Here is a 17,867-nt window from a genome sequence, read left to right on the forward strand (position 1 = left end):
TATCGTTACATCATATCATTAGCATCATGCTGACGTCTACATGGTGGCGGACGAACACGAAAACAAAGATGGACACATTCCCGCTCCCAACGAGTCTTCAGGAAGTTGAAGGAAAATACAAAATCACTGACGCATTTTATTAACATCTCTTATCATCTTAGGGAAAATCAATTAATTATCTCAGAAATTCAATATATTTAGTTGATATCCTACTAACTCTTCTACTGGGAAACCAAAATGTTCCCGAGCTGGAGATGTTTAAATTATCATGGAGTATCCTCCTGGTTTATTCACTCGAACACTCAGCATATCATACAGAACTAGCTCCCGGCTGCGCCTCACAAAATGACCGTCTGAAATGTGGCAATTAAGATTTGAATTTTGATCACAATGTGCGCATAGGCTCTAGTTGTTTGAACAGAATAATAATAATAATAATAATAATATATGCCATTTAGCAGACGCTTTTATCCAAAGCGACTTACAGTCATGTGTGCATAAATTCTACGTATGGGTGGTCCCGGGATCGAACCCACTACCCTGGCATTACAAGCGCCATGCTCTACCAACTGAGCTACAGAAGGACATAGCGTACAAAGTTGTCAGCTCAGATTTACTAAAGAGCCATACAACACAGTGTAGGCACAGCCTCTCGGCCTAGTGATGTATTCATTTGGGTGTATTCATTTGGGTTCACCAAAGCGTGGTTCCTGTACTGAATGGTTTGGTACAAATACATGTACCATTTCTACTTTAGTGACTGGATTGTACTTGTATTGTGTTGGGGGTGATTTTGTAATTACACAAGGTGAATAATGTCGTTGTAATACAAAGAGTTGTAATATACAGTGCCTTCAGAAAGTATTCACATCCCTTGAATATACTGAGATGTTGCGTCTCTGGTCTACACACAATACTCCATCATGGATAAGAGCGTCTGCTAAATGACTTAAATGTAAATGTAAATGTCAAAGTGGAATGATGTCATACATTTATTTTTTTTTGGGGGGGGGGGGCAAATTAATAAAAAAATGAAAAGCTGAAATGTCTGGAGTCAATAAGTATTTAACCCCTTTGTTAAAACCCCAAACAGCATTGCTTGCTGTTTGGGGTTTTGGGGTTTTAGGCTGGGTTTCTGTACAGCACTTTGAGATATCAGCTGATGTACGAAGGGCTATATAAATAAATAATAATAATAATATATAAATACATTTGATTTGATTTGTTATGGCAAGCCTAAATAAGTAGAGGAGTAAAAATGTGCTTAACAAGTCACATGGACTCACTCTGTGCAATAGGTGTTTAACATAATTATTTAATGACTACCTCATCTCTGTACTCAACACATACAGATAATTGAAAAGGTGTCTCAGTCAAGCAGTGAATTTCAAACAGATTCAACCAAAGTCCAGGGAGGTTTTGCAATGCCTCGCAAAGGGCACCAGTGTATTAGTATATGGGTAAAAATGAAGAGAAAATAGCAGACATTAAATACCCCTTTGAGCATGGCGAAAGTATTAAACACACTTTGGATGGTGTATCAATACAACCAGTTACTATAAATATACACGCGTCCTTCCTAACTCAGTTGCCGGAGAGGAAAGAAACCACTCAGGGATTTCACCATGAGGCCAGTTACAGAGTTTAATGGCTGAGACAGGAGAAAACTGAGGATGGATCAACAACATTGAAGTTACTCCACAATTTTATTTATTTATTTATTTCACCTTTATTTAACCAGGTAGGCTAGTTGAGAACAAGTTCTCATTTGCAACTGCGACCTGGCCAAGATAAAGCATAGCAGTGTGAACAGACAACACAGAGTTACACATGGAGTAAACAATTAACAAGTCAATAACACAGTAGAAAAAAGGGGGGAGTCTATATACAACGTGTGCAAAAGGCATGACTAATCTAATTGACAGAGTGAAAAGAAGGAACACTGTACATAATATAAATATTTCAAAATATAATACATCCTGTTTGCAACAAGGCACTAAATAAAATGAATACTGCAAAAACAACTAATTGTCTTGAATACAGTGTTATGTTTGGGAAAATCCAACATAACATATCACTGAGTACCACTCTCCATATTTCTAAGCATAGTGGTGGATGCATCATGTTATGGGTATGCTTGTAATCGTTAAGGACTGGGGAGTTTTTCAGGATAAAAAATAAACAGAATGGAGATAAGCACAGGCAAAATCTTAGAGGAAAACCTGGTTCAATCTGCTTTCCACCAAACACTGGGAAGTTAATTCCCTGTTTTAAAGCATTCAGGTGAAGCTGGTTGAGAGAATGCCAGAGTGTGCAAAGCTGTTGTCATGACGCTGGCCCAGGGGTAGGTTATGACAGTCATAAATACCTCTCTCCCCTTTTTCCTCTCTACCCTACTAATGTCAAGATGTAAATGTCAAGATGTAAAGATGTAAATGTCAAGATGTAAAGATGTAAATGTCAAGATGTAAATGTCAAGATGTAAAGATGTAAATGTCAAGATGTAAAGATGTAAATGTCAAGATGTAAATGTCAAGATGTAAAGATGTAAATGTCAAGATGTAAAGATGTAAATGTCAAGATGTAAATGTCAAGATGTAAATGTCAAGATGTAAAGATGTAAATGTCAAGATGTAAAGATGTCAAGATGTAAATGTCAAGATGTAAAGATGTAAATGTCAAGATGTAAATGTCAAGATGTAAAGAAGATATTAAAGAGTGAAAGTCTTACGTAGCAGCAGCAGCAGGAGGCTGCTCAAACACTTCCTTGGAGAGCTTGAGCCCAGGCTTCCTCTTACCTGAAAGGAGAGAAATGACAGCAGTGAACAACTGGTAGAACAATACAATTATACACCAACACATACACCTGAAGACAGCAATTCACATTCAACAAAATTAGAAAGGCAGTTTGGATGATCTGAATTGTAAAAGTGGAGTTTCTTCCCGAGTTTTTAAAATGTTACTTCTAGTCATCTCAGATGTCTCATCCTGCAGTGTATTTCCAGGGCCTGAGTCCAGCAGCCCGTCAGACACTTCCGGTTGGATGCGGTGAGTAACTCAGAACCTAATTGAATGTAACAGGCCCGCTGCGATTACGAGCAGCGAGAGGAGATGTGTCTGTAGCGTTGGAGCAACGCGAGTTAGAGCTCTCTACATCCGGGTGGAAGGTTCAACGGCTCCATGCCACAGGGCATTACGGACACTCCTGAGGGTGTGAGTGACAGGTTGCCGTCTCCGACAAAGAGTGTGTGTGTGTGTGTGTGGTTCACCAGAGCATCTGGATCACACCTCTAGTGCTTCCACACAGACCTGGATTCAAGTACTATTTCAAAATCATGTCATGTACTTTAGCTGTGCTTGACAGAGCTTGCCACAGAACCAATAGAAAATCCCACAAGTGGAAACCACGCCCACCTGGTACTCAGGCAGACTAAAGCAAACGCTCAACATATTCAAAAAGATTTCAAATAGTATTTTTAATCCTGCTCACTCACACAGCAGAGCTACACAGACACGCCCGGACTTCAAAAGATCTACATACTTACTAGGTGACGTCCACCTGGCTATGGGCGGTGGTGACGTCCACCTGGCTATGGGCGGTGGTGACGTCCACCTGGCTATGGGCGGTGGTGACGTCCACCTGGCTATGGGCGGTGGTGACGTCACCTAGTAAGTACATAGATCTTTAAAGTGGAGGGAGTATACTCATTCCTCCCAGGAGGAGGGAGGAAGCATATTGCCTATTGTTTTGGTTTTTTGCGTTGATCGGAATGTTTGGGAGCGTGAGGAACTGTTTCAAGTAACTGAACATACCGTAAGTATTTGTGAGAATGCTATGCACATTACACACACACACACACACACACACACACACACACACACACACACGTACTTGATGGTAAACATACCTGACAATGCAGCGTCTGTGCTATGATGTACTGCAGGTGCAGTTCTAGTAAGCCATGATAAAGATACTCAGTCAATAAACTCACTCAACTAGAATTATTTACATTTTTTTAAGAAAGTCTATTTTCTATTTTATTAGGATCCCCATTAACTGGAAAACATACACACAAAAAAAACATACTGATCAAAACCTCACAGACACACAGTCCAGCGTGCCACCATCATCTCTCTGCGCCACTGTACTGTCACCGTGGCCTCTCAACGCCTCAGGATTTCCACTTTCCAAAGCAGCTTTGCTGCAAAAATGTCACTTTGGGCCCCTCCCACACGTATTAACAGACGACAATAGCATTTGCAAACCGACACGAGTCTTCTAATAGGCCTAAGTCTATGACTGTTTGAATGGACATTAACCAAACCAAACCACAAAGGAGTCCTACTCCACCAACTGCAGGTTTCAGAATGTAAAAACAGGAGTTCGCTGCTCCATTCAACACCAGTGATCAGTGATGTAGAATGTTTTACATTCATTTTATTTCTAGAGCTGACAAACAATGCATTGAACTGAACGCTTTGCAATGTTACATCCTCTTGGACAAGAGCTTAGTGCTTCCCACTGCTCCCTCAAATAGTGCTGTGACATTTTTATTTTTATTTGTTTAACTAGGCAAGTGTGTTATTGAACAAATTCTTATTTACAATGACTGCCTAGGAACAGTGGGTCAACTGCCTAGTTCAGGGAAAGAACGACAGATTTATACCTTGTCAGCTCGGGGAATTTGATATTGCAACCTTTCGGTTACTAGTACAACGCTCTAACCACCAGGCTACCTGCCGCACATTACCAAGGCTTTGCCAAAATAAAGAACTGGTGAGTGGTTATTAACATGACTGAGCACCAGGCACCACATTCATCAAGCTTTTTCCATGACAAGACTATGCATGTCAATGCCAGGCAGGCTGGCGAGGGACTCGCTCTCCAGTTCATTACGGGGACTTTGCCAAAACAAAGAACTGGTTAAGCACCATCATGCTTTCTCCATGAATATGCATACCATTCTGCCAGGGTATGCCACAGGCAGGCTGCTCTCTAACCGTTTCATTACCAACACTTTTCCAAAAAAAACAAAAATCGGTGAGTGGCCATGGCTGAGTACCAGCTTCCCCAGGCTATCTCCATGACTATGCATGTCATGCTGCTACGGCTGACAGGGGATTCAGCACAACTCCACAGTCTTCAACCTACAAGTCTCTGGCTCTATGGGATGAAACAAGACGCGGCACACTCTGCGAAGACGACAGCTTCCATCTCCAGTCCACAGACACAGTCCCCTGAGGTCCCTGCTGCATGCACATCACACACTGACTTAACATCTTACCTATACTGTAGGCACCACATTCATTTCACATTTGCATGCATGAGAGATGGGAGACATGTAAGCAAAGGGCAGCAACTCATAATGATAGAAAGAGACAGTCATGCACTGAGCTGCATGTCAAAGAATCACCTTTGCATTCACTCACACTGTCACGCAACATGTTGAAAAGTGGTTGGATCAGACCCAGGGTCATTTCCAAATGGCACCCAATTCCATATAGAATCCACTAATTTTGACCAAAGCCCTAGAAAGAGAATAGGGCACCATTTGTGATGCAGACTTTGGCGGATTTCTCCAGAAAGGAAAATCACAAGGGACAGAACCTGCGGCTGATCAAAAAGAGACCCGTGAGAAAACAAGTTTTGATTAAGTCATCGAAATAAAATAAAAAGTGCTGACAACATATTGGCTCACCTTTTACAGCTGAGCTGACTAGCGCAAAAATAATATTGCGATATTGTCCAAAATAATATTACGATAGGCCTATATTGTCATAAATATCCTAATATGTAATGGATATATATTTTTTCCACTAATCAATAAATTATATAATTTAGAGTGTACAGGGCAGGAATAAGCTAATAGGCTGTATTGGGGCGGCAGGGTAGCCTAGTGGTTAGAGTGTTGGACTAGTAACCGAAAGGTTGCCAGTTTGAATCCCAGAGCTGACAAGGTACAAATCTATCGTTCTGCCCCTGAACAGGCAGTTAACCCACTGTTCCTAGGCCGTCATTGAAAATAAGAATGTGTTCTTAACTGACTTGCCTAGTTAAATAAAGGTACAAAAAAAATTGTCTGTCCTGAGCCAATATAATATTTTCATCTCAAAAACATGTCTTCTTCAACAGACCTTCCTAACATTACAATTCTTGTGTCATATATTTTCACAACTGTGAGAGGAAATTATTGCAAGCTATGCAAATACAGTCGCTGTTTTTAGTTATTCCATATTATCTTGCACAATTTAAATAAATAAAAAAATACAGTCTCCCCTTTAGGATTTTTACTCGCAGATCTCAGCATTCGATGTAGCTTTGTTTTGCAATGCAACCTAATTGAAAAGTAGTACAGCATTCCCAGTGATTTGCAGCACATGGGTTGAAGACAAGTATGTTGTGAGATGCCAGCAAGAGGTCACAGGAGAAAAACTCTCTCAAAGATTTAGCGTCAGGGGTGAAGACGGCACAACTTAAATACCAGCGAGAGGTACTGAAGCTAAAGAAAAGACAATTGAAGGAGTCTTTGCCCTGCTGTCTTTGCCTCACCTAATGTTAACATGAAATACAACCAACCAAGCAGGTCTTGTAATTGTTTTTCTTCAGCATGTAACGAAGCCAGGGGACATGTCCTGTCAGAGACGGCATGCTAACAGCCAGGAGACTATGCCAGAGCGATCTGTGCTGAAACCAAGGCGGCCTCAGGGTGAGTGCTTTGAGCACTGTGAATCTGGAGCAAAAGCTTCAGTGTGAGAGTGCAGCCAGACAGGCCCATGTCCAGCCATGCTGATAATAAACCCAGGGTGGCATTCAAAGCAGGCGGAACCAACCAACCCGCTCATTCTCACTCTTCCAAACCCACACACACGCATGCCGGGAATTCCAACAATCCCAAAAGTCCCTCAATGGAATTACACAGACCCAGAGGAAGAAAGATGAATCAGACATCCGCGAGAGGGATGGCAGGAAGGCGAGAGGGAGTGAGGGAACGAGAGATGGGGGCGGGGGCATGGAGTGGAAAAGAGAAACAGGGCCAGGGCAAAGAAATGGAGACAGAGAGATGGGATGAAAATAACTCTTCTTGAGCCTGCGGCTGTTATGTCACTTCTGACCGTCCTGGCAGTCTGAGGTACCATACACTTTCAAAGATGTCAGATACATATGGATCCATTAGGTTACAGCTGTTATATTATGAAGCTCTTTTGGGAACCATGTCTTCCCCAGCAGTCACATGGCGATACACTTCCTACACGGCTGGGATTGACTTAAACGATACTGACGGCAGGTGCTCTGCGTGCTGAGGGTATCAGCTCCAGGTCACGGCAGAGCACCGTCCTGCGTAAGTAGCGGTCAACTAGGTCGGGCAGCTAACTTCAGCTCCATGACTACAACATGAGATCACTGCTCAACTATGGGGGTATGCGATCTTCAGATCCTATTTAGTACACCTGGTTTAAGACCACATCTGCAAGAGTATGAAGAATGGGCCAAGGCAATAGTAAGATCAAGTGGATAACTTATCCATTCAGGGAAGCACCACCGTAACAGTTGTTGGCCTGGTAGCAGCCTAACATGAGCTAGCATTATTTAGGATTCCAAGCATTACAGCCTGCTAACTCTCTCATAACATATTGTCACAGGATGTAGGCCTACCAGGATGGTTGAGTTGGCCAGGCTTCAGTAGGATGTCGGCCTACAAGGCTGGTTGAGTTGGCCAGGCTTCAGTAGGATGTCGGCCTACCAGGCTGGTTGAGTTGGCCAGGCTTCAGTAGGATGTCGGCCTACAAGGCTGGTTGAGTTGGCCAGGCTTCAGTAGGATGTCGGCCTACCAGGCTGGTTGAGTTGGCCAGGCTTCAGCAGGATGTCGGCCTACCGGCCTGGTTGAGTTGGCCAGGCTTCAGCAGGATGTAGGCCTACCGGCCTGGTTAAGTTGGCCCGGCTTCAGCAGGATGTAGGCCTACCGGCCTGGTTAAGTTGGCCCGGCTTCAGCAGGATGTAGGCCTCCCGGCCTGGTTGAGTTGGCCCGGCTTCAGCAGGATGTAGGCCTGCCGGCTTGGTTGAGTTGGCCAGGCTTCAGCAGGATATAGGCCTACCAGGCTTGGTTGAGTTGGCCAGGCTTCAGCAGGATGTAGGACCTACTGGCCTGGTTGAGTTGGCCAGGCTTCAGCAGAATGTAGGACCTACTGGCCTGGTTGAATTGGCCAAGCTTCAGCAGGATGTCAGCCTACCGGCCTGGTTGAATTGGTCAGGCTTCAGCAGGATGCAGGCTTACCGGCCTGGTTGAATTGGCTGGATGTAAGAGGCTAGGGTGTTACAGTCCAGGTAGAAGAAAATAAAATAAATTGGTCCCCGAGATTAGATGACACAATCTGTGGAACTGCAGGGCCATTTCATTCCAGTTACTTACAGTTGGAGTTGGACGTTTACATAGATTTAGGTTGGAGTCATTAAAACTCGTTTTTCCAACCACTCCACAAATTTCTTGTTAACAAACTATAGTTTTGGCAAGTCGGTTAGGACATCTACTTTGTGCCTGACACAAGTAATTTTTCAAACAATTGTTTACAGACAGAATATTCCACTGTATCACAATTCTACACACTAAATTGACTGTGCCTTTAAATAGCGTGGAAAATTCCAGAAAATTATGTCATTGCTTTAGAAGCTTCTGATAGGCTAATTGACATAATTTCAGTCAAATAGATGTGTACCTGTGGATGTATTTCAAGGGCTACCTTCAAACTCAGTGCCTCTTTGCTTGACATCATGGAAAAAACAAAAGAAATCAGCCAAGACCTCAGGAAAAAAATGGTAGACCTCCACAAGTCTGGTTCATCCTTGGGAGCAATTTCCAAATGCCTGAAGTTCCCACTTTCATCTGTACAAACAATAGTATGCAAGTATAAACACCATGGGACCACGCTGAAATAAATCACTCTACTATTATTCTGACATTTCACATTCTTAAAATAAAGTGGTGATCCTAACTGACCTAAGACAGGAAATATTTACTATGATTTAATGTCAGGAATTGTGAAAAACTGAGTTTAAGGTGTATGTAAACCTCCCACTTCAACTGTATATGATGCCAAGTGGACCAGGTGACGCCCCTGTTTTATTCAACAATACACCCACACACACCACAAGTGGCTGGAGAGTCGAGAGAGATGTTTACGTAGCACATGGGGATGTGTGAAACGAACTCCTGAACCTGTCCACACCTGCATCAGCGAATAGTTTGCTTTTTTTTGTGTGGCGCCAACTGGTAAGACGTTTCAGGAGGTCATATAGGTGCTAGGAAGGCAGGAAGTCCTGGGTTTGAGCCTCGGGGTGAGCCGAAGCAGGAAGCCGCTGTTCTCGCTAAGTAAGCAGCCTGACAGCCATGACCTTTAGAAAACCCGAACAGGTGTGTTGTTAACATGTGAGTTAGCCCACCAGCTCTCTGTACCTTGGTTCAACATAATTAAAAGCACTTCCTATTCAAATCCAGGAACCTTCCCCAATCACCATTTAAAAACGTGCATCAAAATGTCTTGTCTATTTACCTCCAGACAGCTTGTCTGTCCAACATCCAGAGTACTGTCATAGCATTCCAAATGGCACCCTATTCCCTATATAGTGCACATATTTTCCCTAAGTAGTGCACTATGTAGGGAATAGGGTTCCATTGGGATAGCATGCCATGAGATGAGATGTACTCTCTCGGTGGTAACCGGAGAGCAGTAATTCGCAGGTCATCAAGCTTTCTTTTCCTCAGTGTGCTAGCTGGGGGGTTTAAGAGAGATCACTTTATTGGTCAATTGCACACAAGGTCCAACTGGTAATCAGGCACTGCCACCCGAAGTGCACTGCCACCGAATGCTTTAATATCAGGACACCTTTGATCCAGCCATGATGACAATGGCTAGGCCTATTTATTGCATCCAGCAGAGCCGGGGGTGCCAAAGTTCACCCTCTATCTTGATAGGTTTAACCAGGCAGGCCAATTCTGATCTTTTAACACTAATTGGTCTTTGGACCAATCACATCAGCTCGTGCCAATAATTAGGCAAAAGATCCAAATTGGGATGCATGTGTCAACGCAGCCATAGAGGAACCAAGAAATGTTGTTTCAGACACGTGACATTGATTTACTAAAACATACATGAACTCTACAGCCCTTCAGGACACACCAAATCAATTTTCCTAAAAACGGCCCTTCAAGAAATGAAAAGGTTCAATGAAAACAATTGTAGCATTATAGTTGCAGGGAGGGAGGTTATGCCAGGAGAAGTGCATGCAAAAGGTGTCAGCCGTGTCAATGCCGTGTAGAGAAGGGAGCTGATTGGTTATTCAGGAAGCCTGATGAGGTTTCCAGATGAATGTTAGGATTCAGCTGTGACACGTTGAATGTATTACTTTGACATACGCGCCATGCAGTAAACCTCAGCTACAGAGTAGATGCAGACTTCTTCCCCTTTGAGATCAGGGAGAGAGAGAGAATACACTGCTGGAGACCTGCTGTGATCGCATTCACCGTGGGGTGGCTGGCTCCAGGCAGGATGAATGAAGAGCAGACTAGATTTATGCTCCTATCAGAGAGCTCCAGCACAGAGAGAGTCACAGAGAGCTCCGTCACAGAGAGAGTCACAGAGGTCCAGCACAGAGAGAGTCACAGAGAGCTCCGTCACAGAGAGAGTCACAGAGGTCCAGCACAGAGAGAGTCACAGAGAGCTCCAGCACAGAGCGAGTCACAGAGAGAGTCACAGAGAGTCACAGAGAGCTCCAGCACAGAGAGAGTCACAGAGAGCTCCAGCACAGAGAGAGTCACAGAGGCTCAGCACAGAGAGTGTCACAGAGAGCTCCAGCACAGAGTCACAGAGAGTCACAGAGAGCTCCAGCACAGAGAGAGTCACAGAGAGCTCCAGCACAGAGAGAGTCACAGAGAGCTCCAGCACAGAGAGTCACAGAGAGCTCCAGCACAGAGAGAGTCACAGAGAGCTCCAGCACAGAGAGAGTCACAGAGAGCTCCAGCACAGAGAGAGTCACAGAGAGCTCCAGCACAGAGAGAGTCACAGAGAGCTCCAGCACAGAGAGTCACAGAGAGCTCCAGCACAGAGAGAGTCACAGAGAGCTCCAGCACAGAGAGAGTCACAGAGAGCTCCAGCACAGAGAGAGTCACAGAGAGCTCCAGCACAGAGAGAGTCACAGAGAGCTCCAGCACAGAGAGAGTCACAGAGAGCTCCAGCACAGAGAGAGTCACAGAGATCTCCAGCACAGAGAGAGTCACAGAGAGCTCCAGCACAGAGAGAGTCACAGAGAGCTCCAGGCTCGTGAAGATGCATGCTTCATGTTAACCCTGTGTAGCCATCTACCGTCTTGTCTTGCAGTCTGACTAAGTTGTACTTTGTGTTGACATTCATTTGCCAACCACTGTCCTGGCGCATCAAGCTTTATCCTGCACAGATGGCTTGGTGTGGTGGTCTCCGGCAATTCCACGATAACGGAATTGAGCTTTGATTCATTTGTTATTGTTTTTTTTTTTACATTCAAATGTATGCCAAACAAAAACCATTGATTTGAAAGTTTAACAAACCATACAACTCTATGCACAAGGAACACATCACAATTTCCACTGAAAATGTTACAAAAAACGATTTTAGTGGAAGAAATATGCAGATGCAAACTTTGGTAACGGAAATACAGTAAAATCCCCCTCAGGTTTACGCGACCACGTTTTCCAAAAACTGCTAAATATCTGCTACGAATGAAGATGGAAAAAAATGTCTGCAGAGAAAAATGGGGTTTCATCTTATGACATGACACCGAGTTAGAAAAAAAAAATCTATTTTGGTTATTGAACTACAGTATGCGAAGTGGATTTACACCCGGTTCCAGAATCACATCACGGGTCCCTGATCTGTTAAGGATATGAATGTCATTCTCCTCATGTTTCACAAGTTTGGACATCACATTAAAGCAGAGTCGGGTTCAGTACAGTAAAGTAGAGTAGAGTATAGTTCACTACATGCCCTCTTGCAGACAGTGTTATTATGTTGGAATTTGAGTAGACATTTCTATTCCTGCTGCTACATCTTGATTTTGCAACTGTGTAAGTGGTTACTGTACTAGAGAGCATGATGCATGCCGGAGAGTGAATCAATGTGCTAAATTTGCAAGAAGCCGGGCCCGAACAGCAACAACATTCTTAGCAACGGTTACAGAAACGATTTACTTGCTATGACTGTGAAATGTGATTCTTTATCTACCTTAGTTGAATGCACGGACTGTAAATCCCTTTGGATAAGAGTGTCTGCTGAACTGCTTAAAATGTAAAGACGTATGTGAAAATGAATGTACCAAAATGAACTGAAAAGCACACTGGGTATTAGGGTATTATTATTGGCCGTGCTTCAGGGTGGAGCTCATTAGAATAATACTCAGCATGCATTGCAATTGTTCATTTTCACATACACATTTAGAATAAACTCGTATCAGACCATAGCGCAATCAAACTTCTGATACCAATGCAGGTTGAAAGGGGGCCAAAAAAAAATTATTGTACAGAAAAAAAAGATTTTGAAAATACAAAATTAAAGCCCTCGAAAGTATCTTATTGGAAAATGCATTGGAGTGTAGTTCAGTCCAGTGTAATACAAATTACTAAATACTCAGAAGTAATGAAATACATACAGTTCCTTTAGAAAGTATTCAAAGTGGAATTTTGTTTCTAGAAATGTTTACAAATGTATAAAAAAAATGAAAAGCTGAAATTTCTTAGTCAAAGTGTTATGTTTGGGACAAATCTAACACATGCCTGTGTACCACTCTCCATATTTTCAAACATAGTGGTGGCTGCATCATGTTATGGGTATGCTTTGTAATCGTCAAGTACTGGAGAGTTTTTCAGGATAAAAAAATGTATTGAATGGAGCTAAGCACAGGGCAAAATCCTAGAGGAAAATCTGGTTCAGTCTCCTTTCCACCAGACACTGGGAGATTAATGCACCTTTCAGCAGGACAATAATCTAAAATGCAAGCCCAAATCTACACTAAACTTGTTTACCAAGAAGACAATGAATGTTCCTGAGTGGCCGAGTTACAGTTTTGACTTACATCTACTTGAAAATCTATGGAAAGACCTGCAAATGGTTGTCTAGCAATGATCAATAAAACAATTTTACTGAATTTGAATAATGTTTTAAAAGGATACATGGGAAAATGTAGCACAATCCAGGTGTGGAACACTCTGAGAGACTTACCCAGAAAGTCTCACAGCTGTAATCTCTACCAAAGGTGGTTTAATGTCAGAAGTACAGTGAAATGCCTTTCTAGCAACAACAAAAAGTACTGATTCAGGGGTGTGAACACTTAGTAAATTATATGTTTCTGTGTTTACATTTTCAACTAAATGTGCAAACATCTCAAAAAAGAAAATATATATATATTGTCATTATGGGGTATTGTGTGTAGATGGGTGAGAGAAAAATAATATATATTTAATCCATTTTTTTATTCAAGCTGTAAGACCACAATTTGTGGAATAAGTCTAGGGGTTTAAATACCTTATGAAGGCACTGTGTCTCAAATATATGTAACAAATACTTTCCATCTCTACACACACACACACACACACACACACACACACACACACACACACACACACACACACACACACACACACACACACACACTTAGTGGATCATCAGCTAACAATGCAGTGAACAATCCTACTGTTATTGCAGCAGAAAGCCACTATAGGCTTGGAACAGGACCAACAATAGGCTCGTCGAAACAGCAAATTTACTATCTGTGCAGCTGAAAACGATGCAGGGTCTATTTGCATGACAAATGGGGTGTTTGTGCAGGCCAGGCTGGGGCAAGAGGGTCGGCTGAGGCTGGGCTACAGTGGCAGACGGCAGAGGACAGGGACACGCACTGAGAGGGCCACTGGCTGCCATCACCATCCCCAGTGCCACAGCACAGTACAACAGACAATGATGAAAGCACAACGGTCCGTCTCTGGGCCAAACTGCATTTTTTTATTTTTTTTTATTTAAAGACTCAGCATCATTTACTCCCTAGTCCCTACTGACACGACGAGACAGTGATGACAGAAACACATAGATGTCTGGTAGCCCCCCCTTTGTAAACCCATCCCATCTTAGGGTTGACACTTGCACGCCCTTATCTTGCACAAGAATTAGAGCAGGAGCCAGTATCACTTGCAGAATATCTAAAGTCTTGAAAAATTCTATGGCATTTCCTATCACAGCAGTTTAGTTTTTTTTTGTAAAAAATAAAATATTAAAAAATGCATTTCCAGAGCCCTTACTAAAGGAAAGAACATATGTATCTGTAAGGTTTGCTCACACTACAACGTCTGGGGTGCAGCATTTCTAACAACGTAAATACTCAACGTAAATACTCAATGGAAACCGTTTCGCAGGTGTTTTTTATTTTGCACAGATTAAACAAAAGTGTGAATACATTGTTCCGACTTAATATCACATAAAAGTCCCAAACCAGCCGAGTCCATAAATTAAAATAGGCCTTTGTATTTACCACATAGAAAGCGTCACCATTCGCTGCAACGGCAGTGTGTGTGTGGGGGGGGGGTTGACGTTTCACCTGTATTGACAGAAGCCCACAGGTAAAGGTAAATATTGCTGCCAATCAAAGGGCGAGCCACTAGCTGGTCATATCCTGCACAGCCAGCCAGCCAGTGTGTGTGCTGTGCGTGTGTGTGGGTTGCAGGTGTATAAAGCTGTGCGTTGTTGTGTTTCTGGATGGCCAGATAGCAACTATGGTGGGGGTTCGTAGGTGGCTTGTTTCAGCAAATTGTATTTTGAAGTGTTTTTAGGCGTTTTGATTCATACCAAGTCTGACAATATGGGAAAAAAATCGATAGCTAAGTAACTAATAACTGTAATGATGTATTTCAGCGACAACAAGTGTTTATTGTGCAAATGTATTTAAGAAGAAACATTGGAGACTAAATATACTTTATATATGTTGTCAATAATCCCATGATTCCAGGCCAACCCAGTCCGTTTTGCGCTGAAGTTGCACTTTGTTGCTAAACACATTGTTTTGTGTCGTGTGTACATTCACATGTGTGTGTGTGTGTGTGTGTGTGTGTGTGTGTGTGTGTGGGTGGGTGGGATTACAGACAAAACCTTTACTTCAACAGAACAGGTGTGTAACCTGTTAGTCACAACAATAATCTAACCCGAACCTCGGACTGTGAAAACCAACCATCTGCAATAGGAGAGCCCATACTAGACGACCTCACAACAAAGTAGTTGGTTATGTTCCAAATGACACCCTATTCGCCTATGTAGTAACTACCTTAGACCAGCACCCATTGGGCTTAGGTCAAAAGTAGTGCACTATTCAGGGATATGGGTGTCATTTGGGACACCGTCGATAATAGCCATCCTGGCTATGCAAATCTTATTTTTTTAAATCATACGCATGTTTCTCCTTGATGATCTGTTAAAATAGATGTTTGCCTTGGCCTTAGGAATGCAGTAGGGTCCACTAAGTGCAGAGGCCTGCAGCTATGGACCATGTGCATCCTTGACATCATTGCATGGAGGGCTGAGTGTCTGTGGATTTTGTCTTCTCCCTTTGTTCTTCATTGATCAAGTAAGACCACTGATTAGTTAAGAACTCCACTGTCTAGGTCTTAAAAACAAAAAAAGAAAACTAGTGGAAAGGAATCATCAAATGAATGAGTTCAGATGGATCGGAGTAACGGGACAATTATTGTTGTGAAAAACGATGAAAATACTCTCTGAAAATATTCATCAATATTCAAAACTCCTTCAGTGGAGGAAGGAGACGAGTGACTTCTGTTTTTTGTCAATGTGTGTCCAATTAAGACAAAGACAACCAGGTGAGGGCGTTTCTAATTGATCAGTGACCTTAATTGATTAATGAATCAAGCACAACGGAGCTCAATAGCAATACATTCCAGAGGGTTATAGAGATTGTCTCTAGGTCTAGTCTTCTTGTACACTGGTCCACCTCGAGAGAAATAAGCAAGAAACAAATGAGAATCTCACTGCCGATAGACACTTAATACAGTGGCAAGCTGTTCTTTCTCTTGCTAGAACAGAAGCTGTACCTGCTGCGTGCCGAGCCAGTAGTGACGAACCTACTGATTATACTTGTAGAATCGCAATGCTCATCAGTGGCCAACAACCTGACTTTGAGCCAATTAGAGAACACAAACTGCCCACGTGGGGGAGCCAAAAAAAAAAGGAGAAAGAGGACATTTTCTTCGTACATCCATAGATGAGCCAGTCAAACTTCATATGCAATGTAGGCTATGGGATGATAGCTAGCTTAGTGCAGAGACGCAATGCACTGAATACTTCCTCCAAGCTAGCTAACCACTGTAGCAGGTATTGCCATTATAATTCAATTACAACGGATTAGCTAGCTTCCATGTAACAGCTGCTGAGTTAGCTAGCTAAGGTTCACTGCACTATGTAGTGCTAGCTAGCGAATGTGCGAACGTTAGCTGGCTAAACATTTGACTATGGGCTGGACTGGCAGTATTATGGAGAGTGAATTAAATCGTTTCTTGCTGGGTAGTTATACAGCTGTGGCCATCTTGCTAGTATCAACAAGGGTTTTCTACAAAATAGCAACATTAGAGCAGATAGCTTGGAATCTAGACCATAAGTAATACGCACAGCTATGAATTGCCCGAAAAAAAACAAAAAAAAGACACTGCCACCTTCTGCTTAGTAAAATTTTAACATGGCTGAGTGACTGACAACTTACAAGGTCTTTGCTGTGTGAACACAAAAGAGATTGACTGCAGGCACTCTTCACAGGTACCAGGTACTGTCAGCAGATAACCGTTTGACAATTGTACCTGTGTCTGAGCTTTTGCTTCGTGAATGTGGCAGGGATGTTTTGCTTGGAGACTCCTATTTTAATAGCCTACTGCCCTGTTTCTATATTTAGCTTTTAACTTTTTAAAAATGTCTATCTAGGTCTATAGGCGCCCCAATAATTTCCATTATGCACCACTAACAGTGAAAATAAAACTGCATTTAATACAATTGTCAGAAGAACTTCAGTGTGATTATCCTGAGCAGTTTGAACTTTACTTAACCAATTGAAACGTTGTAATCGTGTCCCGCCCGACTCCCCATTTACAACGCACGTATTGTAATAGCAAAGTTTACAGTTACGCAGTTAATCGATGCACTGCAATAAACGCATTTGATGCATTACCTTGCAAAGGCAACATCTCGTCGAAATGTGCATGTGGTCGTACATGCTTTACAGAAAAGGCGTTGCAATATGTCTGCAGGGAGTTGCTGACTATGTGACAGCTTTAATTAGGTTATAACATCCCTGGTACAAGAGGACTGCAAATACCATCAACATGAGCAGAAAGCATCTAGCTATTATATGCTGAGAGTACAGACAGACAGACAGCATCGTTTTACCAGGAACTCTGCAAAGGGGAAGATCTAAACAGGAAATGCAACTGATCCTTTTACCGCATAAACTTTAACATGCATTGACGATATTCAACCTGCAGCAATGCATATTGCAGACAATGCATAACTAATTGCATTTCAGTCGTTTTGCACAGATCGCATGTAATATAGTCTTACCTCCCTTTGGTTGAGACATTTCCCCTTTGCTTTGATGGGGGGGAGGGGATGCACTAGAGACGTTGCCTTCTTTCTCACTCCCTCCCTCCATCGCCCTCGCACCGAAGCTTGCTTCAGCGACTTGCTTTGCAACAAGGATGCGGAATACAAGCCGCGATCTTCATGCACTTGGAGCCTTTTTGAGTCTGAACCGTGTGTGTCCGTGCAAAGAGCAATATTACAATTGCACACCTTGCAAAACG

General features: G+C 42.7%; 1 pseudogene; it reads right to left on the reverse strand.

Moving 5' to 3' along the window:
• Positions 1-17,867, reverse strand: part of LOC118373714 (dual specificity mitogen-activated protein kinase kinase 6-like) — a 49,683-nt pseudogene that overhangs the window by 31,579 nt on the left and 237 nt on the right.

Source organism: Oncorhynchus keta, chromosome 24 (genome assembly GCF_023373465.1).
Source record: "Oncorhynchus keta strain PuntledgeMale-10-30-2019 chromosome 24, Oket_V2, whole genome shotgun sequence".
Taxonomy (NCBI): domain Eukaryota; kingdom Metazoa; phylum Chordata; class Actinopteri; order Salmoniformes; family Salmonidae; genus Oncorhynchus; species Oncorhynchus keta.